We start from the raw sequence: 11,490 nt of genomic DNA on the forward strand, positions 1-11,490 counted from the left end.
AAATAAAAATAAAAGTCAAACGTAATGTTTTTGGCCAAAAAAAAAAAAGGTATTGGGCCGGACAAGCCCAACCTCACACCACGCATCCAAGCCCGGCCGACTGATCGGACAGACGGATGAACGGCAGCGGCGACACGTGTTTATTTTTGGATCCAATGGGTCTATCCCACTTTGTCCATAACCTCTCCCTTCTACAAACTTGGGGGGCCCCAAGTTGCAAACTCAAGCCTTATAAACCCACAAAAGTTTGCCCACCAAACCAATGTGGGACAAACCTTTAGTTCAAACCTTTAAGGAAACTTCACAAATATACAATTTCTATGGAGCTCTCTTTGGCTTCAATTTCCCATTCGCGCGATAATGGTTTTGAGCAACCAAATATACTACGTGAATTACAACGTGACATAGAATGCGTTACCATTTAGACCTACCAATTTTAGCGCATGGATCCCACCTAAGACCAAAGTTAAGAAAAAATCTGATTTTTCCAAAACCATTTCTAACCGAAAGAACCCTAAGGGTGTTGGGAAGACAATAGCAGTAGTGAGATGAGAGAGAGGCTACACAGAGTAGGTGGTGGCAAGGTGGGTGGCGGTTGTGGTGATCATTAGGGTTAGGTTTAGGGTTTGGGATGAGAGTTTAAGAGTTGATGAAAATGAGGGTAATTTAGGATTTTTAAAATTGATGGTGTCAAACGAAAAGAAGTTAACGAATTAAAAATATGTGTGGTGTGTATTAAGACAATGGCATTTATTGAGAGTTTGTGTGATGTGTAAATAGAATTTCTTTTTATTAGCAAAATGAGCTTGTAAGAGCTACCAAACGAAGCCTCAGGGTGAAGCTTATGATGAATTGTAATTCAGACGTCTTACAGATCCCTCATAAAAGAAATTAAAAAACAAAAAAAATAACTTCTAAATTCGTCCACTTAGAAAGTTTTTTAAGGTGGATTAATTAGGTGGGTTTGGATTTGTTCAATTGAAGATACAATCCGAATTGATCCGTCTAAACTCGGCCATTTGTAATTCTTAAGCATTGTATGATTAGTAAAACTAATATTGAGAGAATTAATGAGAGTGTTTGGGAAGTTGCTATTTTAATAGGTTAGTTTAATTTTTAATTATTTTTGTAGGGTAAAATTTTTATATTTGGAAAGATAGTTAGATTTTTTTATAATTGGATGTGATATTTGTGAGAGAAAAAATGAAATGATTATGGGTTTGATGTGACATTCTGTCTTATTAACTATTTTAGCTTATTTTATCTTTTTGTGAATTTTTACCTAAAAAACCAAAAAATAACCTTTGTCTTTTAGTTATTAAGTTAGATTAGATACATAATTGTCTATTGTTCACGTTTGTTTTGCAATAGATAATCCAAATTAAATGTTCATTTTGCATAATTAGTTGTAGGATTAAAAAATATGCTAATTTTTGAAAGATGCACTATCTATTGAAATTTAATTCAGATAACAAAAATTACAGGAGGTGGGGTGGTTGTTGTGCATAGGGCACATCAGCCACTGTTGTGCGGCTATATAAGGCCATTTAGGAGCTCGTTTCGATAATCCGAACCGTCCATTTTTAGAGTATATAAAATAAAATATACCTGCAAAAAATCAAGTTGTTTAGATATTGTTGACCTTTTTGTCGAATTGTATTTATATCTAAAAAATAAATAACAAATATCATTTAGAGTATAAAACTGAATATAAATGTGGTTAGATGAAAGAATTAACGATATCCGATTAACTTGATTTGTACAGATATATTCTACTCAATATATTTTAAAAAGTGAACAATTTAAATTATCAAAATAAATTACAAAATAGGCCCATACAGTCGCACAACAACCACCCCATCTTCAAAATTATAAAGATATTGGTCCTTGATGAAAATGTATTTCTTATCATTTCATTATTAAATCTGGAAAGTACATACAATCTATATTTATAGAAGGTAAACAATTGCTGATCTAAGCAGTTAACTAACTCCTAACAGTGTAACTAACTCCTAACAAATTAGCTAACCAATTCCTAACTGATTACATGATATTACAGATAAAGCTCTGTTCTGGACCATATCAGAATCTGTTGCTGAAGTTGAAGCAGTTGAAGCCGTGGCTGCTGCTTCTGCAGAAACTGTTGCTGAAGTTGAAGCCGTGGTTGCTTCTGTATAATAATTCTTATCACCCTCGGGCAAGCTGATGGGAGAGGGAGAGACCAGAAGCTTGGCTTGAAGATAGTGAAATCGTGACACTGAGAGAGGCTTTGTGAATATGTCAGCAATCTGATCAAGAGAAGGAATGTATTTGAGAAGTAGCTGTTTGGTAGCAATCTTTTCTCGAATGAAGTGACAATCCACTTCAATGTGTTTTGATCGAGTGTGAAACACGGGATTGGAAGCCAAGGCAATAGCAGACAGGTTGTCACACCAAAGGAGAGGAGGAATATGAGAGTGAAGCTGAAGTTCACGAAGTAACATGGTTAACCAAGTAAGCTCAGCTGTGGTGTGAGCGAGAGAGCGATATTCAGCTTCGGTTGAGGATCGTGAGACAGTTGGCTGCTTTTTAGCAGACCAAGAAATAAGGTTGGACCCAAGATACACACAGTAGCCTGAAGAACTACGACGATCAAGAGCATCACCAGCCCAGTTCGAGTCAGAGAAGGCCTGAAGTTCAAAGGAACTAGGACTGAAAGTAAGTCCATGAGCTAAAGTCCCTTTGACAAATCGTAACAGTCGTTTGACAGCAGCAAAATGAGCATTAGTGGGAGCATGCATGTGTTGACAAGCTTGGTTAACAGAGAAAGATAAATCCGGTCGGGTGATCGTAAGGTACTGTAGGGCACCAACAACACTGCGATAAAGTTCTGGTTGATTAAATGGAAGAGCAGAATCTGAACCAAGAGAAGGTTTAACGGACATAGGAGAATTGCAGGGCTTGCAAGCGGTCATACCAGCTTTAATGAGGATATCAGAAGCATATTTGTGTTGAGATAAGAAATAGGAATCACCACAAGTTTGTATAGATATACCCAAGAAATAGGAAATATCCCCGAGCTCCTTCATGGCAAAGGCAGTATGCATTTGAGCAAGAAGTGATTGAATATGAGAAGAGCTATTTCCAGTAACCAAAATGTCATCAACATATACAAGAAGAAGAGTAACAGTGGAAGAAGTCCTTTGAATGAATAAAGAATTGTCACACTGACTATTAAGAAAACCTTGCGATAGTAAAAATTGGGAGAAGGTAGAATACCAGGCACGAGGAGCCTGCTTTAAACCATAGAGAGCCTTCTTTAAAAGACAAACATGAGTGGGATGAGATGAACTAGTGAAGCCTGGAGGCTGTGTCATGTAAACTTCATCTTCTAATGTACCATGGAGAAAGGCATTACTAATGTCAAGTTGTTTCAGAGGCCATTGATAATGCAGAGCCACACACAATAAAATACGAATAGTAGGTTGTTTGGCAACGGGGCTAAAAGTTTCAGTATAATCAATCCCCTCTTGTTGGAGAAACCCTTTTGCAACCAAACGAGCTTTATAACGAGCAATAGAACCATCAGAATTGCGCTTAATACGGAATACCCATTTGCAGCCGATAGCAGATTTAGAAGGAGGCAAAGCAACCAAAGACCAAGTACCTTGAGCAAGAAGAGCCTTGTATTCATCTAACATGGCAGTGTGCCAAACAGGAGAGGTGAGAGCTTGCTGATAAGTAGATGGCTCAATGTCAGAAAAGGAGGAAGAAGAAGCTAAGAAGACTTAAGGATGTGCTTTAGAGCGAGTAATCATAGAATGAGAATTAGTAGAAGGAGGAGGTAGAGGTAAATCAATAAAAATAGAAGAAATAGGAGTAGAAGTGGGAGTAAAAGAAGAGAGAGGAGCTGATGGCAGAGAAGAAGAGATATACTGAGGAGGTAGTGCAGACTGGACAGATTGAGGGAAGACAGAGGACTGCTGAGGGGCAGACTGGACAGAGTTAGGACAGTGAGTGGACTGCACGGGAACTGTGGCTGGTAGTGCAGATTTGGACTGCACAGGAACTGTGGCTGGTAGGGCAGATTTGGACTGCACGGGAACTGTGGCTGGTAGTGCAGATTGAACAGATTTAGGATATGCAGTGGACTGCACAGGATCTAGAGCTGCTGAAGAAGGGAAAGATGAAGAAGGAGAAGGAGACCAGAAAAAGGATTGAAGCATAGACAAGGTCTGAGAAGGAGGAGGAGAAGTACTAGCAAAAGGAAAAATATTTTCATGGAAAATGACATGACGAGACAGATAAACCTTACCAGAGGAAGGATCAAGACACCGATATCCTTTGTAAGAAGGATGATAACCAAGAAAAACACACAAAGTGGATTTAGGTTGAAGTTTATGAGAAGTGTGTGACTTAAGCCAAGGAAAACATTGACATCCAAACACACGCATAAAGGAGTAATCAGGTGCTTTGTGAAACAATAATTCATAAGGAGAAGAATGAGGAGCCTTAGATTTAGGCATGCGATTAATTAGATAAGTGGCTGCAGAAATAGCATCAAACCAATATTTAATAGGTATAGAAGAATGGTGAAGCAGTGCAATGGCAGTCTCAGTGATGTGTCTATGTTTTCTCTCAGAGACTCCATTCTGAGGAGGTGTATAGGGACAAGAAATTTGATGAAGAATACCATGAGAATTAAAAAATTTAGTCATAGAGGCATTAACAAACTCAGTACCCCCATCTGTACGAAAAATTTTCAAGTGAGTGGAAAATGGAGTACCAACATATGCTGTGAATTCTACAAATTTATCAAATACTTCACTTTTGTAACACAACGGATAAAGCCAAGTAAATTTGCTATATTCATCAACAAAGAGTACATAGTATGTATAACCGGAAAGAGAAAGGGAAAAAGGTCCCCATACATCACTGTGAATGAGAGAAAATGGTTTTTGAACAGTAGAGTTAGACAATTTGAAAGGTAATCTATGACTCTTTGCTACACAACAATGAACACAAGTAAACTCATCAGTCTTGGTTTTATTACAAGTGGAAGAAAGAAGGTGTTGGAGCTTAGTAAACTTGAGAGATGATGGATGCCCCAATCTCTTGTGCCAAACAGTGGCAGACACTTTATTAGTAGTTGAACTGCAGAATGCATTAGGAGACTGAAATGAAGAAGGTGGAATAGCAGCAGAAAAAGGCTTGTGCTTGGTTGTATGAAAGTGATATAAACCATGTGAGTTAAGGCCCTTGTGTAGGATGTCCTTGGTGTGTTTGTCCTGAACAATGAAGGAAGAATCATCAAAAGTGATTGTACAATTATTATCTTTAGTAAGTTTGTGCACAGACACAAGATTGGAAGCAATAGGAGTGTGCAAGACTTTGTTGAGTTTAAAAATATGATGTGGAGTAGGTAACAGACCCTTACCAGTATTAAGAATAGGGATAGAATTACCATTACCAACAGTGATGTGATCAGGGCCTTGGTATGGTTGATGAAGACTCAACTGAGACAAATCATGAGTCATATGATCAGATGCAGCAGAATCAAGATACCAAGGAGAGGAATCATACTGAGGTTGTGGAGAGGAAGCAGAGGCCACAAAAGCTCTGGTGTTTGAAAAACCAGAGGATGATTGTGCTGAAGATGGCCTTGACAGATTTGGAAATTGCTGTGACTGAAGTTGCTGTGACGGATTTGGAGCAGAATAATTTTCATTCAATCGATGCCAACACTCTAGAGCTGAGTGATTAGGTTTTCCACATATCTGACAAATTAAATTGTGATGGTGACTGCTGGATGACTGTCGACCTCTGTCTCGAGATAAAAAATGTCCTCGAGAGCCATGTCGAGAACCACCTCTGTGACCTTTGACATAAGATCGGCTTTGAGAAGAAAAATTTTGAGAAGAACCACGAGAAGCAGTATATGCGACTGAAGGTTCATGATTATTAATGTTCTTGATTGTGGAATGCATGTGAATAGATTCTGAGCATAGAAGAGATGAAAGTTCTTCCATAGAGATGGCTTCTGATCTAGCTCGTATTGTGGTTTTAAAAGCATCAAATGCTGCAGGTAAACCATTCAGTGTAATAAGAACAAGATCTTCTGGATCTACAGGAGAAGAGGCAAGAGCAAGTTGATCAGCTAACTCTTTAATCTGACTCAGATACTCTTCAATTGACTGAGAAGTCTTGGTCAGATTAGTCAATTGATTTTTCAGTTGATGAATGTGACTGCGAGACAATGTAGTAAAACGTTTTGACAGAACTTGCCAAACCTCTGCACTATGTTGAAGATGTAAAATAGAAGAGAAAATTACAGGTGTGAGTGTAGCTGTTAAACAACTCAATAGATGTGCATCAATTTGTTTCCACTGCAGAAATTCTGGATTCACTGCTGTGGTTCCATCTGCATTTGTAATTGTTGATGGTGGAGAAGAATGAGAACCATCAACAAACCCTAGCAGATCTGTAGCACGCAGGATATTAAGAAATTGACTTCTCCAAATGATGAAATTTGAAGAATCCAGTTTTACAGTTATGAAAGAACTAAGATTTGAAATGAGAAGATTCAGATTTGAAGGAAGAGCATTTGAGGTAGGAGTTGCCATTGAAGAAGATTGAACAATTCTGAAGAATGATTGAGAAAAATTTGAAGACTTTTGAAAGAACTAAGAAAATGAGATCAAGGACCCAAGAATGCTCGTGAGAGCTTTACTTGCTCTGATACCATGATGAAAATGTATTTCTTATCATTTCATTATTAAATCTGGAAAGTACATACAATCTATATTTATAGAAGGTAAACAATTGCTGATCTAAGCAGTTAACTAACTCCTAACAGTGTAACTAACTCCTAACAAATTAGCTAACCAATTCCTAACTGATTACATGATATTACAGATAAAGCTCTGTTCTGGACCATATCAGAATCTGTTGCTGAAGTTGAAGCAGTTGAAGCCGTGGCTGCTGCTTCTGCAGAAACTGTTGCTGAAGTTGAAGCCGTGGCTGCTTCTGTATAATAATTCTTATCAGTCCTACACCCATAGAAATATTGTATACAAAATTTTATAATTTTTTTTTTTTGATCCCTACTATTGTTCGGCAAAGAAACAGTTGTGCTTTTCATTATCATCATCTATACATGACATTTTGTTTTGAGCAATGGCATCAGCCTAGAAAAACATTTAGAAAAGATAGTAGAGTTCTTTTTTTTCTTTTTCTTTTTCTTTTTTTTAAAATAAAAATAATTTAGAGAATTGATCTACTTTTTAAACTATTTGAGAAACTAACATACTTTTTGAAATCGCATTTTGAAAATACGATTTTGAAATTAAAATTACATTTTCAACATGTAATTTCATCTTAAAATCGCATGTTGAAAATGTAATATATTTTAGTGAAGCCTATGTTATCATAAATTACATTTTTAACATACTATTTCAAGGTGAAATCGCATGTTGAAAATATAATTTCAATTTAAAATTACAATTTTAAAATGCGATTTTAAAAAGTAGGTTAATTTCTTAAATAGTTTGAAAAGTGAGTTAATTCTCTAAATTATATATATTTTTAGAATATTTAAAAAAAACACTCAAAGATAGTATGTAGTTGTAATTTATTTCAAGGGTGAGTCTCATGATATAATAATTAAATTTATATTATATATTATTTTTCGAGATAAAATTCTTGATAAGTTTTCATCACTCTTAGCATTTTTTTTTTTTGGTGGAGAAATTACACACACACAAGGGAAAAAAAAAAAAAGAAACTTGAAGTTTAATCATTTTAATAAAATAAATTTTGTATTTTGTCAATTTAAACCCTAATCTTTTGATTTATTTTCAATCTAAACTAAACTAAATAAAAAATAGTATTTCAGTCATTAAATTCAACGAAAAATAGTATTTTAGATATTTTATGTGCACCTACAATGAGTTTAATAATTAAAATATCATTTTCCGGATCAATTTTTCTTAATAAAAATAGGCAAATGGTTTAGATTGATATAGATTGATAACAAATAAAAAGATTAAGATTTAAATTGATAAAATTAAAAATTCAAGATCTATTTTAGTACAAGAGTCAAATCCTAAGTTTTTTTTTTTTTTTTTTTTTTTTTTTTTTGTAATTTTCTTCTTTTCTTCTTTTTCTTTTTCTTTTTTTGGGTTTTGGCATGGGCTCCCCAAATGCTATTTTGGCGTGACCATTACGTTTTGGAACATACATAATAATATTAAAAAGGCATCATTTGGATAAAAGAGGCATCATTTGCTTTTGAACCATTTTTTTTTTTTTTTTTGGATAAAAGAGGCAATTTTATTTAACTAGTAAGATTGTTGGCTACACAACTGGGGTAGCCATCCCACTGTTGTCGTGTTGTATAAAAGATAAACAAAACAAGGAGAATTAGGATATATCACAAGGTCTCCCTGATGTAGGTGAACAACATGGTTAGCCAACATATTTGCTACACCATTGCCTCTCGGTAGATATGCATGATTTTGACAGTTCAATCACGCCCCAGGAGGAGTGACCTGCAATCGGAAATCAACAGTTGTAATGAAGGTAAGGTACACATAGAAGAGGATAACAACAAATATGAAATATCTGAGTAACTTCTAAAAAGTTAACTTGTTTTTTAGCGAAGAAAAAGTATATTGCTGATATTGACAGAAGAAAAAAATACATCAAAAAAGAAGATGCAAAGAGTATCATAGTAAAATCAATCAATCCCAATTAAGTTGACATCAAAAGAAAATGCCCAAATCATATGTCGCCATGTTGGTGAGAGACCAACCAAAACAGAGCAAAAACAAAACAACCATCCAAGTACCAGTAAATAAAGAAAACAGAGCAAACAACACCCAAACTCTCAATAGAGCCAAAATCCAACTAGTGATCTTTACCAATAGCAACCACCTTTTTGCTTGGGCCCAAAACACTAGCAGCAGCCAATAAATCTAAAAAGTTAATGCTTTATTTGTTATATTATCATGTTTTTGCTATAAATAATTATTTGTGGATAAATTACACTGACTTCTTATAAAATTTAGAGGGAAAAAAAATAATTTTAGTGTAATTATATCGATTTTCTTTTCAATAAAATTAAAAAATTAAAATTAAGGAAAAAAAAAATACACAATACACGAGGATTCTATTAGTAAAAAATTTTAAAAAAAGTTAAATACTTGCAATCTTATCCCAACTACTGCAGATACTATTTGAACTTTTGCATTGTTGGTCCAACCAAAAGTAAAATAAAGTAGAGGGAAATGTGAAAAAAGAATTGATAAGTTGTGGGACCCAATCACCACGAAACGACCTCGTTTGAATTCAGAATTTCAAACTGGCCTCTGTTTGCCCAAGTCAAGCATGTGTTAATTGACAAGCTATGGCATTATTCATTTGTCTTCACTTTCTAAGATATTTTTTTTTCTTTTCAGAAGCCTTTACTTTCTAAGATGGGGTTGGTAAGGTTCATAAAGTGCTCAAGAATCTTTCAATTGCCCTCAATATTTTTAATTTTTAATTTGTAAGAAAGAAGTAAATAAATAAAAATAAATAAAAATTGTGTCATATCACCATAAGATTCAATCCCAATCTTGAAACTAGTTGTTCATAAGTTCAATAGGAGGCCTACTTTGGGGACATTTAATATGTTAAGGTGAAAATTTTCTAATAAAAGTAAAAAGAAAAAGGAAAAAGAAGTCTATGTAGTGCCCATCTATGGTTGTTTTAGCAATTATGATGTGTCATCATAGAAGTAAATAAAACTATTATATAGAGTTGTAAATATCTGAAGGTCTGCAATATCCTTTTGGCATCTATTCAAGATAATGAAAAATAATTCATTAATTTTTTTTACAAAAAATAGTACATTTTTATATATTTTTATTTTTAATAATTTTTTCATTTTTATTTACAAATATTTTATGTTTTAGGTACATTCAAATTATGTAAATTTTAAAATAAAAAAAATTAACTAAAATATAAATTTTCAAAACTACCACGTTCGAAATTTTTAAATATTTACCAAATATTCATGGGACTATCAATACTCTGTAACTCATTATTGCCTCTAAATTAAAAATAAATAAATAAATAAATGATCCAGTGCATCAACAAGTACTTAAAGGATCAATAAACAAAGTTGCACAACAATCAAAACACAAAATGAAATTGATGAAAAAACAAAATACACAAAACTTTAATCTCAACTTTAATATATATATATATATATATATATATATATATATATATATATTATGAACTCAATCAACTATCTTGTGGTTCCATGTCTCAGCTTCTCTTACAATGGAATCCGGTGGTGGCGCCACTGTGTTTGGGTGGATTTTCTTGAACATTCTGGGAAAACAACCACAGGAAACTTTTCCTTGATGATCAGCAATTACTTCTTTATCTTCCCTTTCCTTTTCTGTTCTCTTCATCTTCTCCTTATGGAGCTTCCGCATCACGTAAACTTCGGCAAGATAAGGTCCAACCGTTGCCATGAATTAAAAATAAACACCAATATGTGTGTGTGTGTATATAGCTGTGGATCAGATCAGAGAGAGTATTAGGGGGAAGCACCCCCCCAAGAGTATTTGTGAAGACAATAGTGAGAGAAAAATGAGAGCACAAGTAGAGAGAGAAAAATGAGAGCACGAGTAGAGAGAGTGAGAGAGACGAAGAGAGAAGGATGATATATATAGGGAGAGAAGATGACTCTGGTGAATGAATATATTATGCTTGAGTAGGCACCAAGAAATTAGAAGTATGTATGCACAAGGATATATGCACAAGTCACTTTCCCTCTCAAATAGCCACCTTGTGGTAATTGACATATTAACTTTTGGATTATTTGAGTCCAAAAATAAATGACATTTGTGTATATATACATGTATGGGCTTGGACAGCAAGCAATGTTGACTGGAAGTTTGTTACTGTTGAAGACCATGAATGAAACACACACAAGTATAGTGCTTTTTTCAGAAGGAAAACTTTGACTTGTCCTCTTTTGTCCTTTACACTCCTTGGAAGGGCAGAAATTACGGGTGTAAACACTAAAAAAAAAAAAATTTAAATTTTTTGCGACGGTGAAATATCGTTGCGAAAGGTTTTTTTTCAACTATTGTCAATATCTTTTGCGACGGCATTCCTTACGTCGCAAAAAAAATCTGGTTCTTATATATGTTTTTTTGAGACGGTGTAGTGCCGTCTCAAAAACAAAAAAAAAATTTGCAATAAAAATATTAAAAATATGAAAATTACATGTATTAAATGAAAAATAACTGAAAAAGAAATCGATAATTATATAATAATATAAAAATTCCAATATAAAATTAACAATTCATCCATAATAAAATATTTTTCCATTCATAACAACACATCAGCAAAATTATCCCACTATATAATGTTGCATAATACATATACAATATTTAAATACATAATGTTGTTCACATATCAAAATAATGTAAATCAAAAACAAAAGTTTTC

General features: G+C 34.1%; 1 long non-coding RNA gene across 1 annotated transcript; it reads right to left on the reverse strand.

Annotated features, from left to right (window-relative positions):
- Positions 1-8,261: 8,261 nt before the first annotated feature.
- Positions 8,262-10,858, reverse strand: LOC114259486 (uncharacterized). Its single transcript, XR_003628307.2, has 2 exons — positions 10,308-10,858; positions 8,262-8,528 (listed from the first exon to the last, which is right to left on the reverse strand). It is a non-coding gene; the product is annotated as an uncharacterized LOC114259486 (long non-coding RNA).
- Positions 10,859-11,490: the final 632 nt, after the last annotated feature.

Source organism: Camellia sinensis, chromosome 6 (genome assembly GCF_055761805.1).
Source record: "Camellia sinensis isolate YWXY chromosome 6, ASM5576180v1, whole genome shotgun sequence".
Lineage (NCBI taxonomy): Eukaryota > Viridiplantae > Streptophyta > Magnoliopsida > Ericales > Theaceae > Camellia > Camellia sinensis.